Source organism: Mobula birostris, chromosome 5 (assembly GCF_030028105.1).
Source record: "Mobula birostris isolate sMobBir1 chromosome 5, sMobBir1.hap1, whole genome shotgun sequence".
Taxonomy (NCBI): domain Eukaryota; kingdom Metazoa; phylum Chordata; class Chondrichthyes; order Myliobatiformes; family Myliobatidae; genus Mobula; species Mobula birostris.
The window spans coordinates 122,245,342-122,264,728 of NC_092374.1; the positions used below are offsets into that span (position 1 = coordinate 122,245,342).

The 19,387-nt window shown below is 41.4% G+C and overlaps 1 protein-coding gene across 7 annotated transcripts in view; it reads right to left on the reverse strand.

The window, feature by feature from the left end:
- gtdc1 (glycosyltransferase-like domain containing 1) overlaps positions 1–19,387 on the reverse strand; it is a 364,282-nt gene that overhangs the window by 343,797 nt on the left and 1,098 nt on the right. The window contains exon 1 of one of the 7 annotated variants that reach the window (XM_072258618.1): positions 19,064–19,128. The exons of the other annotated variants lie outside the window; for them this stretch is intronic. The gene's annotated coding sequence lies outside the window, so the exon portion shown is untranslated. Of the gene's footprint in view, positions 1–19,063; positions 19,129–19,387 lie in introns of those variants that run through there. 7 annotated transcript variants of the gene reach the window in all.

Consider the following 19,387-nt stretch of genomic DNA (forward strand, 5'->3'; position numbering starts at 1 on the left):
ACTCAGTGGCCAATAAAGTGACCACTAACTGACCACCTAAAGTGACCTCTGAGTACAAAATCTCAGATATCTGACAACTTTAATTATGATAAGCTGCACGTGATCGACGCTGTGGTGCCACCACGGCGATTATCGCGGGAAATTCATGTGAATGCAGATCAGGGCAGCATTACACCCAATTTTTTCTTTAATTTTATAAATTTATCTATTTGTGCAGGCTATTGCTCTGTAACTTAGAACCATCCATAATAAAATTGCACATCTGTCAAACAATAAGTTCTGAATTGACAGCAAGGAGTTAAAATGATTTATTTGTATCCTGAGCACAGATTACAATGTTATTTATCTTAAGCAAAATTATATACTTGCAAGTTTTCCTTACTCACTCCTGTTATTTATATTATGCACTCTGTATATCCACAGTAAAATTTCATTCAAGACTCTGATTACACCTATTTAATTTTGTTCCCTTGTAGCACATTGCAAAGTCCCATCCAACCTCCCACAAAATAGCCTCAAATCATTATTCAAAGATCACTCGCACTTATTTTGAGCACAACATTAAAATATCCATTATCAAATAACTTTCTATAAATCGTATGCCAATAATTGCCCATGAGTGTGTCACTACATGACTGGAAAAAGTTGCAGAAAGTTGTAAACTCAGCCAGTTCCATCATGGGCACTCGCCTCCCCAACATCCAGGACACCTTCAAATGGGAAAACCTCAAAAAAGCAACGTCCATCCTTAAGGACCCTCATCCCCAAGGACATGTCCTCCTCTCATTGCTACCATTGAGGAGAAGGTACAGGAGCCTGAACATGTCAGGAATAGTGTCTTCACTTCTGCCATCAGATTTCCGAATGGACAATGAACCCACGAAAGCTACCTCAGTATTTCCACCCCCCCCCTTGCACTACTTAATAATTTTATATATACTTATCATAATGTATAACTTTTATTATTTTTGTAATGTACTGCTGCTGGAAAACAACAAATTTCACAACACAGACCAGTGATATTAAACCTGGTTCTGATTCATTTTTCCAGTCAATTGCTGTGGAATTAACAAACTCTACACTTAATTTTTTTTACCCTCCCCCTCCCCTCTTCTATTCCCTTTCACTTCTTCTCACCTGCCTGTCACTTCCCCCTAGGTCTCCTGCTTCTTCCCCTTCTCCTATGATCCACTCGCCTCTCCTATCAGATTCTTTCCTCTCAGGCGCTTTAATTTTCCCACCCACCTGGTTTCACCTATCACCTTCTAGCTACCCTTTTTCCTCTCCCCCACCTTTTAATGTCGGTGTCTTCTCCCTTTCTTTCCAGTCCTAAAGAAGGGTCTCGGGCCAAAATGTTGACTGTTCATTTCAATAGGTGTTTACTGACCTGGTGAGTTCCTCCAGCACTTTGTGTTTGTTGCTCTAGATTATGTCCTCATTTTGCAACACACAAACAAGTCCACCACCATTCCCAACTTTTAACGCACTTCCAGTGGAGGTCATTGCAATAACATGAGACAATTTCACCAGGATGCTTGTTGTAAATATTGCCAAGAAATGCAACGCATTGCCCTCAAAATGATACAGTAAAATTCAATGTCATCAATACATTCTGAGAAAAAGATATTTTAAAAAGCTGCAGATGCAAAATACAACTAAAATTAGTTACATCACTGCTGTATGGAAAGATGCAAAACTTCATTAGGTTGGTGCAAATATCTTGTTCAATTTAATGATAAAAAGATATGAGATGACAATATTTTAGCTTTCATTTTTATGATCCCTGCCAATGATTTTCCCCTAAAGGAAATGGGAGTTGATTTTCTGAACATAGAGGAAACTATCAACTTACAGCAACTACATCCCATTCACAGAAGGGTTGCAGACAATTCTTGTCATTTTACACACTTGTGTAAAAGCCAAGCTATCAGAGGCTCATTCACTAATACTCGGCATTTGGAAGACAAAGGTCCCCTACCAACCTATCACAATCAAAATCAAGCTCTAAATCACCAGTGTATATACACATGTACACACACAAATAATTGCCCGTGTTAAGTAAGTAGAGTAAAAGAAAGTAAAGGTAGTGCTCATGAGTTCAACGTCCATAGAGAAATCTGATGGCGGAGGGGGGAGAAGCTGTGCCTGACTTGTTGAACGTGTGCCTTCAGGCTCCTGTACCTCCTCCCGGATGGCAGCCCTTGTACAACTCTGACAATACAAGTTCATAGCAACACCCTGGAAATCACTGCTCATTTGTCATATACGGGGGCAAATGCCGACAGCAATGACAAAACTCTACATCAGTTTTGATACACCAGCACAGCCGTTGTTCAATTGAGGAACAGTGTTTAAAAATCATGTCAGAGTTGACGAAAAACTCATGGTCAACAAGCAGTCATGATACGCCCTCCAAGATACTTCTAATATCCAGACCACTTTCAACAGGCACCTGACAGGACTGGAGAGACACTACGAACTCTCTCTGAATATTCTGTGAACTCACTGGAAAGATCTGTAAACCAACATCAGCATCCTCTCCAAGAGCAACATTCCTAGCACCAATGCCCAAAGAACACTTCGCTGGCTCCATGGAGTGACATATGTACTTCTCAGAGGGGGAGAGGAAATGGGCAAAATCCCACCAACTCCAGAGGATCACTAGGCTGTTAATACTCAAAATGGAGAAGTAGCATTCAAGATGGCACAGGGGACTTCATCTCCATGCATCAGAAGGCATAGACGCCCTGCTTTTTTGGCAAAAGGAATGCCTCATCATTTAAGCCACCTACCCACTCACCACCTCCTGCTACAACAGAGGAAGAGTCTACTGTTCACACAATAGGTTCAGTCTCCTCAGAATTTACAGACTAGACTTAAGTAAATCATCCTTAATTCTAACTGACTGCCGAAGAAAAAATCATTGCTTAGGTACATCACTCCTCACTTCTTCATCATGTGCAATTTCAGACACTAAACATTTATGTAGATTTATCAGGCTGGGGTTACACCAAGGCCAATTGCATACAAAAGACGTTGAATAAAGAAACATTGAGCAAATGTGAATAATTTTCCCCACTGCCTTACTAAAGCACTCACAAAACCATGCCTCTGTCAAATTATCTGTGTTAATCTGGAGCTGAGCAGGAATAAAAATAAATTTGACAATATGAAGTGGTAAATATCTATTCATATACTCCCATCATTAATCTCTCAGACACTCCTGTATCAGCTAATATTAAAAGTAATTTTAAGGTGCAGTGATTGTAATTTGATTCTTGAAGTCAAATCATGACACTAAGCTCACCATTTCATGAGTGACAATGAAACGAAAACCTAAATAGATTTTTATAGCGCAAAAGGAAGCAATATTGCCAGGATATTTGTACTTCTGGTTCTTAAAACATTTTTTCCCATTGAACATTGCTTTGCTTCAGGATTTGTATGCATTACTGGCAAAGTCTGCATATTGGTAGGAGGATTTGCTTCTGAGATGCAAACATTCTTTAGGGGCCTAGAACAGGCGGATGTGAGATGAGACCAAAATGGTTGTGGCTTGGATCCCAAGATATGTTTACTGGCTACCTGTCAAATCGGGCAGCTTGCTAAATGTACTTTCCAACTGCAAGCTCTCTTGGATATTCAAATATTGACATGGATATGGAGTTGCGTATTAAGGTATATACAGGAGCAGAATTGAGCCATTTGGTTTCCATGGAAACTGTGGTACAATATAGAAAAGAATTGGTCATGTTAGAATCATAATTATTCTATCAGCTGCCATCTTGCTAATCAATAGTTTGATATGACAGACTTCCAAGTCGGGAGGGAGAACCTCGGGTTAGTATTTGTTGAACCACCTTATAATCCGGCCTAAGACAATTACATTGAGCTAAAAGAGTCTGTACATCCTCCCGGTGGAATGCACGAGCTTTCTCTGGATGCTCCAGTATTCTCCTACAGTCCAAAAGTGTACTAATTGGTAGGTTAATTGGTCATTGCACATTGTTGTGTGATAGGGTTGAATCGGGATTTACTAGGGTGGTGTGGCTCAAAGCTTCGGAACAGTCTACTCCGTGCTGTTGTCCATCTCTATCTACTCTTGGAAATATGGTACTGATTTTCTCCCCTGAACTGCTGTAATCCTCACAGTTAAGATATTACCATGGTGCCAGTAAGAATTAAGGAATGGCAACATACTTCAAAGGTCCCAAGAAGATGACTCTCCTGTCTTCTAGATGTTCATATAGAGTTATAGATGACACAGAAACAGGCCAGTGGCACCAAACACCAACCACCTGTATAATACTAATCTTATATTAAATCCAATTTTTATTCCCCTCACATTCCCAACTCCAACCAGACTGACCACCCACCCACACACTCAGGGCAAATCACCACAACCAACCATTTCAACAACCTCTGTGTGGTGTGGGCAGCACCCCCTGCCCCCACAGTATGCTGATGGTAGAACAGAAAATGCTTCAGGTGGTTTAGGCAATCAGGCGAGTTGCTTTGCTCTGTCTGAATCAGTGATAGGCTTTTTTTTTAAAAAAAGTGTTGTTGAGACTACATTCACTGAGCAAAAGGAGAGTATTATTCCATGACTGTCCTGGTGTATATATTGTCAAAACTAGAAACATTTTGTGGTCAGAATTTGTCAAACTTGCTGCAGAACATTGAGCCTCTGATCTGCTCTTTGATGTTACGTTTCTGGTCAATGGTCTCCACATGATGTTAGTGATGGGAACTATGCTGATGAAAATGACAAAGCAACACAGTCCTTCTCCTTTGTTGGTGGTGGTCACTGACCAACAATTATGTGGGGCAAACTTTACATGTGTCCGTCAACATTAAACAATGCAAATGACCTGTACAATTTTTTATATATACTCAAACTAAACTGGACACGATTCAGTAAACAGTCCCACTTCTGAACTTTGGATGGAAAGCTGATCATTGATGAAGCTACTTGGGCTATGACAATCCCAGTAGGAATTTCTCCCATGACGCACTGGGACCTTAGTCAATGATAACATTTTTTTTGATTGAGATAACTTTTTTTTGGTATAAACTTCAGCCAGTTTAGAGCTTACACCATAATTCCCAACCTACTTTAGTGTCGAGGAGATATCAATCTACAGAAGCAAACATATATGCTAGACTATCAACACATCAAAGTTGCTGGTGAACACAGCAGGCCAGGCAGCATCTCTAGGAAGAGGTACAGTCAATGTTTCGGGCTGAGACCCTTCGTCGGGTTTAACTCAAGGAAGAGCTAGTAAGAGATTTTAAAGTGGGAGGGGGAGGGGGAGATCCAAAATTACAGAAGACAGAATGGGGAGGGATGGAGCCAAGAGTTGGACAGTTGATTGGCAAAAGGGATACGAGAGGATCATGGGACAGGAGGCCCAGGGAGAAGGAAAAGGGGGGTGGGGGGGAACCCAGAGGATGGGCAAGGGGTATAGTCAGAGGGACAGAGGGAGAAAAAGGAGAGAGAGAGAAAGAATGTGTGTATATAAATAACGGATGGGGTACGAGGGGGAGGTGGGGCATCAGCGGAAGTTTGAGAAGTCAATGTTCATGTCATGTGAACATTGACTCCTCAAACTCCTGTTAATGCCCCACCTCCCCCTCGTACCCCATCCGTTATTTATTTATATACACACATTCTTACACATTCTTTCTCTCTCTCTCCTTTTTCTCCCTCTGTCCCTCTGACTATACCCCTTGCCCATCCTCTGGGTCCCCCCCCCCCTTTTCCTTCTCTCTGGGCCTCCTGTCCCATGATCCTCTCATATCCCTTTTGCCAATCAATTGTCCAGCTCTTGGCTCCATCCCTCCCTCTCCTGTCTTCTCCTATCACTTTGGATCTCCCCCTCCCCCTCTCAAATCTATTACTAGCTCTTCCTTCAGTTAGTCCTGACCAAGGGTCTCGGCCTGAAATGTCAACTGTACCTCTTCCTAGAGATGCTGCCTGGCCTGCTGCGTTCACCAGCAACTTTGATGTGTGTAGCTTGAATTTCCAGCATCTGCAGAATTCCTCGTGTTTGCTAGACTATCAAAGAAGCTTTCTGTGGAAAATGTAGATTCAGAACACCCAAATGAAAATGGATGAACACTTTAATCACCAAAGAAAGACGACTCTGGACCAGCTGGTGGGAAATGGAATTAAAGTCTTTGGCCATGAGGGCTAAAGTCTTGTTTCTCTGCTGTAAGACTAATGACTAACACAACTTTACACAGTTTTAAGGTTCTTGGAAGTACGTACAGAGGAGATGTCAGGGGTAATTTATTTTTTTTTAAGCATAGAGAGTGGTGAGTGCGTGGAATGGGCTGCTGTCGACAGTGGTGGAGGTGGATATAAGGTTTTTTAAGAGACTCATGGATAGGTACATGGAGCTTAGAAAAATAGAGGGCTATGGGTAACCCTAGGTAATTTCTAAGGTAAGGACATGTTTGGCACAACTTTGTGGGCCAAAGGGCCTGTATTGTGCTGTAGGTTTTGTATGTTTCTATTTTATTAATGAACTTTGCCAAATCATTGCCTTGGTTTATGAATAACTAAAAAAAAAGAAATTAAACTTTCAAAATTGCATTGATAATAAATACACAACAGGTTCAGTTACACTGAAAACAAGGAATGACATAGTAATGCCAGAAACCTGTTATTTTAATATAGAAAAGAGAAATATATTTTTTGATTTTGTTCTTTAGCATAAGCTTTTAAACTTAAGTCAAGATGTCAAGTCAAGTACAATGAAAACCATGCCTGTAGCAGCTTCATGGGGCCGTGGCTATAGACAGCACACAGCATATAAATTATACGTGACAGTGAAGGGAGAAAACATATGCAAAAAGACCTTAGTGGAATAAAGAAGTGTATGCACACACAAGAGATTCTGCAGATGCTGGAAATTCAGAGCAACACACACAAAATTCTGGAGGAACTCAGCAGGTCAGGTAGCATCTATGGAAATAAATTAACAGTCAACATTTCAGGCCAAGACCCTTCATTGGGACTGGAAAGGAAACAAGAAAAAGAAGGCGGGGGAGGGAGGTGGAAGGAGTACAAGCTAGAAGGTGATGAGTGAAGCCAGGTGAGCAGGGTAGTCAGGATGGAGTAAGAAGCTGAGAGGTGATGGGTGGAAAAGGTAAATGGCTGGAGATGAAGTAGTCTGATAGGACAGAAGATTGGAGAAAGGGAGGAAGTAATAGGTAGGTGAGGAGAAGAGGTAAGAGGAAAGCCAGAGTGAAGAATTGAAGAATAAGGAAGAGGAGAAGGGAAAAAAGTACATCTTTTTGGACTGAAGTGCTCACTGTTCCACAAACTCAATTCAGCCAGAAAATGAAATCTTTCAAAGTGATTTTCTATTTGAATGCCAGAACTCGGTGACAACACCCTAAGACAGGCAAATACCAAACCCCAAATGAATTGAAATCATAGGATGCAAATCTAGTGTGCTTCTTGTAAAACAGCTTTTGTATTGCAATTGCAACTTTACAGCTATTTGAATAAGCACAAAGCTGAAGAAAATCAAACTAGTCTTCTAATAATTAGATTAAAAAATAACCTGATCTCTTGAGAATTACTAAAAAAGACATGAGATTGTGTATATTAGCACACAGAGAGGATTGTTTAAACAAACAGCAAACAAAAGTCTAAATTCTGGGGTGCCTCAAAGATTTTATTGAAGGAATCTGAGCTATTTAGAACGTGTATTAATAATGTGTACAAAGAGATCCAGTGAAATTTATCCAAGCTTATCCCCAATCAGTTCAGATTGGCAATAGCATCACCCCACTCCCCAATCTTCATCAGCACAAGTGCACCACAAGGCTGCGTGCTTAGTCCCCTCCTCCACTAGCTTTATACTGATGTCTGTGAGGCTAAGCACAGCTCCAAAGCATATTTCAGTTTGTTGACATCACTACTGTTATTGGCCAAATCAAAGGCGGTGATGAATCAGCATATAGGAGGGTGATTGAAAATCTGGCTGAGTGGGGCCACAACAACTTCTCATTCATTATCAGCAAGACTAAGGAGCTGATTACTGACTTGCCGAGGTCTATGAGCCAGTCCTCATTGGGGGATCAGAGGTGGAGAGGGTCAGCAGCTTTAAATTCCTTGGTGTTATCATTTCAGAGGATCTGTCTTGGGCCCAGCATGGCAGCACCTCTACTTCCATGGGAGTTTTTAAAGATTCAGCATGACATCTAAAACTTCCACAAACTTCCATAGGCATGTGGTGGAAAGTATATTAACTGGTGGCATCATAGCCTGGTATGGAAACACCAATGCCCTGGAATGGAAAACCCTACAAAAGTTAGTGGATACAGCCCAGCCCCTGATGGGTAAAGCCCTCCCTACCACTGAGCACATCTATACGAAGCATTGTCACAGGAAAGCAACATCCATCATCTCGTACTCTACCACCTAATCCATGCTTCTCAGTTCTATATACTGGCTATCCTCCCTCTATGTTCTTAGTCCTGAAGCAAAATCTTGACCTGAAAAGTTGGCTACCCGTTTGCTTCCACAAATGCCGCTTGACCCACTAAGTTCCTCGAATAGTTTGGGTTTTTTGTTACAATTTGGAGTTTTTACTCAAGGAAGAGCATACCTATATTGGAGACATTGCTCACCAGTCCAGTTCATTAGCTAATAGTGTTGATTGAGCAGACTGGATGTTTAAAGGATTGAGATATATGAAATTCCAAGACTTGACAGGAAAGGCTCGAACGTGCGAGTCTTCTGAAGAGGAATTCAAGAGCCTGGGTGCACATATTCCAGATAAATGGTCAGGCATCTAATAATGAGATGAGGAGGAATTTCCTCTCCCACAAAGTTCTGAATGCCTGGAATTTTCTGTCCCAGGACAATTAGACCTTGGCTTGTCATTCTGCTTTAGAATTGAGCTGATCTGGTCCTCATTGCTGGTGAGACGCAGTGCCTGCAAGTGGAACTTTGGATGGAGTCCAGAAGCTATAGCACAGCCAACACTTCCAGGTTATATCCAGGAAAGATTAGTATACCATGACACACTTGTATAAATTGACAGCGTAATGCTCCCCGTTTCTGCTTTAACTGTGCATCCACATACCCGGTTCATCAATAAAATAGCTTTGAAGCATTTAAAATTCAATTGTAGCTGAATTCATAATTATAAATCACGTTCTACTCCTGTGAATGGGTTTTTTCTAACTGGACATCTGTTTCTCAGAGCTCTCTTGCTCATACATATTCCACCAGCCACCCTCAATTGCTGTGAAGATCCACGACCATTTCTCCCAATGTTTCAGAACACAGGAAAACCTGAGGGAGTTGAAACCGTTGGTGAGTGAAGTTGAATCCAGAGTTTTATGGACACTAGCCCCATTTACTCAACCTTCTCAGATTAGTAACTCAGATTACAGCCTTGAACTAAACTGCACAGGCTGGGCTGAGTTAGCCCATGGATGTTGGAGAGGTGAGAAGCTTAACAAAGGCAAGGTCAGATCTTTCCACAATCAGATCAGAGTCTGCTCCAAAAAAGCTGCCTGACAAAGCAGGGAATCCACTGGCTGGGGTCAGGAAAAGGGACGACAGAGTTAATGGGACTGTAGTGGAGTGGGTGGGTTTTAGGGCCTTTCAGCTTACTTGGAAAGCCAAATCATGCTCAGCCACTGCAAAATGGATCAGTCCAATAAAGTCTTCAGGAACTGGGGCAGCAAAGATGTAATGAAGCTAGGTATTTGGTGCTCTTCTGGGTTTCTTTCAACAGCAAAAAAAATCCCCAGAAAAACAATCACCTTGACTATTTGTCCTACAGTGTATGCCATACAGGCCACATTGAAGCCACTATGTCATCTGGACCCATGCTGGCCTAAGAAAAGGCATAGTTGAGAAGGTGTCAGAGCATCATACACTATTGGAATGCAGCAGGTAGAACTATTCACTCCTCTATGTATGTTGTAAGCTACAGTAGTTTCTGTTTTACTCCATATGGGAATTGTGACCAGTTTTGGGGCCCTTATCTAAGAAAAGACTGGAGAGGGTTCAAAGGAAGCTCACGAAAATGATTCTGAGATTGAAAAGTTTGTCATACAAAGCACATTTGATGGCTCTGGGCCTCTACTCACTGGAATTCAAAAGAATAAGGGGTGACCTCATTGAAACCTATCAAAGGTTGAACGAATAGATGTGGAAAGCACATTTCTCATGGTGGGGGAGTCTAAGGCAAGAGGACACAGCCTAAGAATACAGAGATGTCCATTTAGAACAGAAATAAGGAGGATTCTTTTTTAGCTAGAAAGTGGTGAATCTGTGGACTTTGTTGTCACAGACAGCTGTGGAGGTCAAGTCATTGGGTATATTTAAGGCAGAGGTTGATAAATTCTTGATTAGACAGAGCATGAAGGGATATGGGGAGAAGGCAGGAGATTGAGGCTGACAGGGAAACGGATCAGCCATGATGAAATGGTGGAGCAGACTCAATGGGCCAAATGGCCTAATTCTGCTCTTACATCTTATGGTCTTATAGAATTAAAGATAATGAGAAGTAGAAATGAGTAGTTCTATGACTCTAGAATTGAATCTAGCAGTCAGATCAGACAAGATATCCTTGAGTGGTGATGTAGCCCAGCAATTCATTCTTTTATCCCTAAGCTTTAAAAGTAAAACTGTTTCCAAATAAGTTTTAACTGCTTTCTTCCTTTCTATGAGACAGTAGCTTTTCCCAGAGAAGAGATGCCAACTCTTAAGCTCAACAGTTCTCTCAAGTGGCTCTCTTCAAGCAGGAAGTAGTCAGCCAATCTATTCAACTGTAGATGTAGGGGCATCACACCGAAGCCTGACAAGAAATTAAAAATTTAATTATGTTGGAGCTTCAAACAAAATGTTCAGAGGAAATACACACCCTAAAGAAGAAATAAGCTCTTCTGTAACCTTTCATAATGGCACCAATTTATTCAGATTCACAAAAATAAGATATTTCTTGGATGGCACACGATCTGTATTCTGTTTGAACTTATTACTTTCAAACATTCAATGCTGTTTTGAATATTGTTAATTGGATTTGAAGTGTACCCCACCCTCAGGATTAAAAGCAAGCACCATTGGACTTCTTCTAGGTTTTAAAGGTTACATTTTTACAACATACTATGGGACATTTATTAAAGCACATAACTCATTAGAGCATATAAAAGCTTTGTTCCTACCAATATTGTAATGAGCATGGGGAGAGACTCAGTAACATTTAAATATTAGTAAAAGATATAAATGCTACATCACTGAGTACTCAGAGACCATAAACCACAAGAGCAGAAATAGGCTATTCGGCCCATTGAGTTTGCTCTGCCATTCCATCATGCCAACACATTATCCCTCTCAACCCCATTTTTCCTGTAAAATTTGACATCTGACTAATCAAGAAACTATTAATCTCTGCATTAAATATAATCAATGACTTACCTGGTCTTTACAGCCATCTGTGACAATGAATTCCACAGATTCACCACCCTCTGGCTGAAGAAATTCCTCCACATCTCTGTTATGTTCTGAAAGGACATCCCTCTATTTTACCAGTGTGGCCTCTGATCCAAGACTCACCCACTATAGGAAACATCCTCTCCACATCCACTCTTTCTAGTCTTTTCAATATTCAATAATTTTCAATGAGAACCCCCCCCCCTTCATTCTTCTAAACTCCAGTGAATCCAAGCCCTGAACCAAAGGTTCCATTCCCAATATCATTCTCATGAATCTCCTCTAGATTCTCTCTAATGCCAGCAGATCTTTTCTTCCACAAGGGCCGGAAGTTACTCACAATACGCTGTGCAGTCTGATCAATGCCTTATAAAGTCTCAGCAATACATCCTTGCTTTGATGTTCTGGTTCTCACAAAATGAATCCTAACATCGCATTTGCCTTCCTTACCACCAACTCAACCTGCAAGTTAACGTTTAGGAAACCCTGCACATGGACTTCAGTCCCTTTGAATTTTCTCCCCATTTAGAAAACAAGTCTATGCCTTTATTCCTTCAACCAAAGTACATGTCCAGACATTTCCCTGTACAATATTCCATTTGCTATTTCTCCCAATCTATCCAAGGCCTACTGTAAACTCCCTGCTTCTTCAACACTCCCAGTCCCTCCACCTATCATTGTATTGCCTGCAAGCTTGGCCACAAAGCCATCAATTCCATCATCCAAATCGTTGCCATATAATGTGAAAAGAAGCAGTCTGAACACCGATCCCTGGGGAACACCACTAGTCTTTGGCTGCCAGTCAGAATGGGCCCCCTATATTCCCACTCTTTGCCTCCTTCCAGTTAATCTTCTTCCCATCCTAGTATCTTTCCTGTAGCTTGTTAAACAGCCTTGTGTACGGCACCTTGTCAGAGATGTACGTTCTAATTATAAAGATGTCTTGGATAAATTTGAGACATAGAGCCAACTGCACAAAATGAAATACAATCTTATTTGCAGTGTAAATTTCGGCACAGATCACATTTTCCTGCATTGATAAACACCATTATATTTATTCCCTGATCTGTAACTCTATTTCCATCCTCGGCTGCCCAAGATTATGCTAAATTTTAGTGTGCTGTTCAGTCTGGAGGTAATGTTTTAACTTCAAATGCTCTCCATCATCAGGAAAGCTTTCTTCCTCCCACACAGTGTTGGCTGCTACTGCTCTTCCACCTCAACCTGTCACTGGTACCGTCATTATATTTCTCGTCTCTACACGACTTCTGCAACCTTCTCCCTCAGAGTCCCAGCCCTTTGTTCACCTACTCCATACTCTCACACATTTGCTATATTTATTTATTGAGATAGAGCACGGAGTAGGCCCTTCTGGCCCTGTCGCCCAGCAACGCCCAATTTAATCCTCGCCTAATCAGGGTTTCAATACAGGAACATCCCTTTAGAATAGAGATGAGGAAGAATTTCTTTGACCAGAGGGTGAATCTGTGGAATGGATTCATTGCCATGGCTGGCTATAGAGATCAAATCATTGGGTATATTTAAAGTAGAGCTTGATAGGTTCTTGATTAGTAAGCTTGTCAAAGGTTACTGGGAAAAGGCAGGCGAATGAGGTTGAGGGGAATAATAAATCAGCCATGATGGAATGGGGGTGCAGACTTGATGGAACAAATGGCCAAACGAGTGACAAGCCATTCAGTCCTGGAGTCATTTTCGTGAACTTCCTTTGGACCCCCTCCAGTTTCAGCATATCCTTTCCAAAATAAAATGCGCAAACCTGCTGATAATACTCCAAATTAGGTCTCACTGGTATTGTACCTGCCTCAACCAGACCCTCTTGCAGCTGATACCATCCTTTCTATAAAGATGTTGCCCCTCAATTTCTTCCTATATCTTTCCACTCTCACCTTAAACCAATGCCCTCAAGTTCTTGGTACCCCAACTCCGGGGGGGAAAAACAAGACTGCCTGTACTCATCTATACCCTTCATGATTTTACACAATTCTACAAGATCAGCTCTCTCTACACTCTAAGAAATAAAGTCCTAGCTTGTCCAACTTCACTTTATAACTCAGTCCTTCAATTCCTGGCAGTTGAGTCATAATCTTTGTCTGTACTCTTTCCAGTTTAATAACATTTTTCCTTTGCCAGGGTGACCAAAACTGAACATAGTACTCCAACTGTGTCCTGTAGAATTGCACCATGATCTCCCAACTTTTATACTCAATGCCCTGACTTGTGAAGGCCAGTGTGCTAAAAGCCTTCTCCACTTCCTTGTCTAGTTGTGGCTCCACCTTCACTGAGACATGTCTGCAACATTCCCCAGGGCCCTGCCAATTACTGTGGAAATCCTACTTAGATTTGACTTTCCAAACTACAACATCTTCAACTTATCCAAATTAAACTCCATTTGCCATTTCTCGGCCAATTACTCAGCTGTAATTTGTGATAACCTTCTTTGTCCACTATACTACCTACTTTAGTACCATCTGCGAACTTGCTAACCATGCCTTGGACATTCTTATCCTAATCGTTGATATAGATGACAAACAGCAATGGACTTAGCAATGACCACTGAGGCACACCACTCGTCATGGGCCTCCAGTCAAAGAATCAACCTTCTACTATCACCCTCTGGCAGATGCATATCTAATTAGGCTGCTCTTCTTGGATTCCATGTGATCTATCCTCCAGAGTAGCCAAGCATGTGGAACCTTACCAAAGGCCTTACTCAAACCCAAATAACCATGTCAACTGCACTGCCCTTATCAACATTGTTAATCACCTCAAAAAAACTCAATTTTAGTGCTTAAGACATGCCCTATGCACAAAGCCATGCCGATAACCTCTAAGCAGCTCCTGTCTTTCCAGATGTATATATAGGTTATCTCTCAGAATCCCTCTCCAGTAACTTACTGGTCTATAATTCCTAGCTTTTTCTTTTCCACACTTCTTAAATAAAGGCATATTAGCTACTGTCCGTCTACTGACACCCCACCTGTGGCTAACAAGGATGCAAGTATCTCAGCCAGGGCTCCAAGAATTTTTTCTCTAGCCTCCCTCAGTGTTCTTGGAAAAATCTGGTCAGGCCAGAGAGATTTGACTACCTTCGTACTCTTTAAAACATCCAGTGCCTCCTTGACAGTGATGTGGACTATCCCTAAGGCCCAACTTAGTTTAAAATTACTTTCAGTGAACTTCAAATCCTTCCGTGCACTATTCTAACTCTAATCCCCATTCACCTTTTGATGTTCATAGCAGTGCAATGGTGCACTCACCTCCAGTGAATGGGTTCAAGTCCCACTCCAGATGGCTGAGCACCTATTCTAGATCCACACTAAATTGTAGCACTGACAAAATACTGGCAGAGACCTTGCATTTTGAATGAAATGTTAAGACAAAAACCAAATCTGCCTTTTCAGTTAGACGTACAGAATCCAATGTTACTACTTCATGAAAAAAAGATTTCTCTCTATAGACCTGGGTAATATTTAGCACCAGTATAAAAGATTATACGGACATTAATGCCACATATTTTCTGAGAGCTTGTAATGTTCTTCTTGGTTAACTCTGTTACTTCATTATAACCATGAATACATTCCCGAAACTCACATGGAGCTTTGGGAAGTCTGCAGATGATCAAATGTGCTATACAAATGTGACAATTTTTCTATGATGTCCTGCATCCAACAGTTCTCAGTCTCTCACCATCTGTGCAACCTCTCCTCCTACTGCCTATGCTAAACGCCTCCAAATTTCTACTCTATATACAAGAACTTCTTAACTGAAGTACTTCTGCCTACAAGTTTGTTTTTGTAGTGATCCCTTTCCAAACATAGGAATTTTAGTTGGATACTTCCAGATATGAAATATTGTTTTAAGAAACTCAGCTGCTTTTGGTGACAGACTTGTGTGTAATGTTACTTCCAGTACAGCACTCATTGATAGCATTGCCCGGTAAAACAGTGCCAAAGCACTTCAGAAAAGAGACTTTTAGTCCAACCAAGTTTCAGCAGTGTTTCCTGCATTGCAGTTGTGCAATACAAAGGGAGCTGCTTTGAACAAACCCCAATGCAGCACTGGGATCTGTTTCAACTGAACCGGAACCCAGCTCACCTCGATCCCCTTTGTTTATGTACCTGCTCTCCTCTGGTACACCCTAGATTCAAGAGTGAGGTTTATTTACCACATGTACGTCAAAACATATAGTGAAATGCGTCATTTGACTTAACAACCCACCTTAGAGTGCGCCAGGGAACAGCAAGTAAGTGTCACTGCACATCCTGGCACCATCGTAGCTTGCCCACAATGATTGCAACAGCAAAACAAACTCCATTCCTCCCACCCACAATCACAGTCCCACAGTCCTCTAACCCCAAGACTTCTTTAGCCTCCAGCAGATTCAGATTCAGACACAAAGACACGGGACCTTCGACTATCCCAGCGGACTCGCAGGGAGACCCGCGGCACCAAGCAAAGGGTCTCAACTTCCAGACATCTGATTCGACCCTCAGCATTGATGCCAGGACTCTAAGTTGCCACCTAAGTTACCAACTGCCAAAATTCCCCATGAACCAATCTGATATTGCCTATCACACGACCCAATCTCCTCACAGATCCTGAACAAATTTATTCCAGAGCTCCATGGTTCATAGGCCCCAACTCTTCTCACATCAGTGACTGATCCATGTCTAGTCATCTTTCCCATTCATAACACTCCTTTCTCAACCTCTCTTCCTCTACAGCATCTGGACTCAAACCTAAAATGAATACATTTTTGCCTCGTGTAATGGGCGGAGCGGAGATATGTGTCTACCAAAGGAGGTGTTAAGCACTCCTTCCCTCCACTAGCCTGCAGGTCACCCTTGGGCAAGGTGTAGCACCAGCTTAACCCCCGATCAGGGTCACATGAAGCCATGGGAGCAGGTGGCCTCAGGCAGACAATCTCTGAAGAGTATTGATAATGGTTAGGGCCACCTGTCTTGTAAAGACACTGCCCACAGCCCTCAAACATCAGAGGTGCAAAGGAACTTAAGAGTCCTCATGTAAGACTTCCAGAAAGTTAATTCACAGGTTGAGTCTGTGGTAAAGAAGGAAAATGCAACGTTGGCATTTATTTCAAGGGGAATAGAATATAAACACAAGCAGATAATGCTGAAGCTTTATAAGGCACTAATCAGGCCGTACTCAGAGTACTGTCAACAGTTTTGGGCCCCTTATCTCAGAAAGGAGATGTTGTCATTGGAGAGAATCCAGAACAGACTCATGAGGATGATTCCAGGAATGAATGGGTTAACATATGAGAAGCACTTGGCAGCTTTGGGCCTGTACTCAGTGGAATTTAGAAGAATGTGTGGGGATCTCATTCAAACCTACGGAATGTTGAAAGGACTACATAAGGTGGATGTGGAGAGGATGTTTCCTCTGGTGGGGGTATCCAAAACTGGAGGGCACAGCCTCAAAACTGAGGGGTGACCTTTTAGAACAGGAGTGAGGAGGATTTTTTGTTTAGCTAGAGAGTAGTGAATCTGTGGAATGCTCTGCCACGGACTGTGGTTAAAGCCAAGCCCATGGGTATACTTAAAGCAGAAGTTGATAAGATTACTGATTGGTCGGAGCATCAAAGGATATGGTAACAGGGCAGGTGTATGGGGTTGAGTGGGATCCGGGATCAGTCATGATGAAATGGCAGAGCAGACTCAAATGGCTGAATGGCCCAAGTCTGCTCCTATCTCTTATGCATTAAGGCAATGGCAAACCATTTCTGTAGAAGAGTTTGCCAAGAACAATCATGGTCATGGGGAGATCATATGACACGGCACATAATGAACGAATGAAATCTGCACCGTCACCACTTGCAAAGGAATGGCATTTCCTTCTGTAAAGATGATTCACCCTTCAGAATTCAGACACCATGGAACTAACACAGGGAGGGTCACAATCTAGATGGTAACTGGGAAGACAAGTGAGGTCCAACTCACAAGAAATCTATAGGTGTTAATAAATTCCTTGGCTCAGTATTATTCAATTACTTCCTTTCTACATTTGTTTTTTTTTTAAATTTCATCTTCAACTAAAAATATCCAGATCTTATATGCTTCTTCAACCTAAATTGTAATTTTATCAATAAGTTTCAAAATAAGGAAATACTTGGCCAAGGTTATGAACCATACATAAAACAAGAAAGGTTCTTAAGGCAAATAGATACTCATATTTGCTCTCTGATTCCTCAAGAGAATTTGGTCATATTTTGCTGTCTGTTCTACGTGAATTTTATTTTTTAAGAACAATTTTTAATCTATCTGGAAATCAAAAGCAACAAAAATAAAAGGTTTTTGGCTTATACCCTGCCTGGTGCTTTTTTTTTGCAGAATTAGGCCATTTGGCCCATCGTGTCTGCTCTGCCATTCCATCATGGCCAATCCATTTCCCACACAGCCCAAATCTCCTGCCTTTTCCCAATATCCTTCCATGCCCTGACTAATCAAGAATCTTTCAATCTCTGCCTTAAATATACATAAAGACTTGACCTCCACAGATACCTGAGGCAAAGAATTCCACAGATTCACCACTCTCTGGCTAAAGAAATATCCCCTCATCTCTGTTCTAAATGGACATCCCTCTATTCTGAGGATGTGTCCTCTGGTTAGACTCCCCCACCATAGGAAACATCCCCTCCACATCCACTCTATCATGGCCTTTCAATAGGTTTCAATGAGTCCCACCCCCCCAACCCCACCATCATTCTTCTGAATTCCAATGAGTACAGGCCTAGAGCCATCAAACGCTCCTCATATGATAAGCCCTTCAATCCTGGAATATTTTCGTGAACCTCCTTTGAGCCCTCTCCAATGTCAGCACATCCCTTGTTAGATAAGGGGCCCAAAACCGCTCACAGTACTCCAAGTGAGCCTCACCAATGCCCAATATGCATCTTTATTTCCATAATAAGGCTGAGTCTCCCATTTGGACTTTTTGTTTTAATACAAATTCAATCAACAGCACATACTCTACCTTCACTGTCATGTGTTTCAAACGCTGCTATTTGCTGCAATTGTAAATTTGGTAACTTAATAGGAAAGAATGATAAACATGTACATGAGCCTCAGCTGGAAACTTGATAGGTCAAAGGTTCCTACTGCAAAACAAAGCCCAGTGTTAGTCTAGGGTTAAAAAAGACAATTAATCTGTCATAAGGCCCAGCATTTGCTGAAAGGAATTTAATTTTCCTTAATTTAGGAAGGGAATCTAATTCAAAGGATTCTAGCATTCCCTGAGACAATAAAGGAAATACTTCGCTTTTCACGGATTTGGGATTTTCCAAAACACTTTCCATCCTATGAAAATACAACAAATATTGCTGACACGATTCAAACAGGTGGACTCTAAACATATGTAACTTGACAAGACAGAAAAGCACCATCAAAATATGTTTTTAAAAAAACCACCCCTAATGCTGGCTTTAATAAAACAAAAAAACTGTCAATATGCAGCAGTAAAAAAAGTATGAAATGTAAATAAAAACTTTTAAAAAGTTTTGAAAACACTTAGTTCCAACTAAGTTGTTGCAACTAAAGTATCATGCACAATACTTACCCTACAACAAAGAACTTGTAGTACCCTCTCATTTTTTGAAATTATCCTGTTATCCAGAGGTCACTTCCTCACAGGAACCACACAAAAATATCAGTATATCCTTTGGCAACAGTTGCAAGTTGCAACATTGTTTTTAGAAAAAGATAAATTACACATAAAACGGAGAGAAAAAAAAAGTGTATTTCTCCAGGGGTTTGGTTGACTTGTGGCACAGTGATTCTTAACACCTTCCCCCACCCTGGTCAAAAAAGTCCTGGTTTCCCTCCCTCTTGCAGTTAGATATTCCCAAAGGATTTTTAAAAATATTTAAAATATCTGACCACT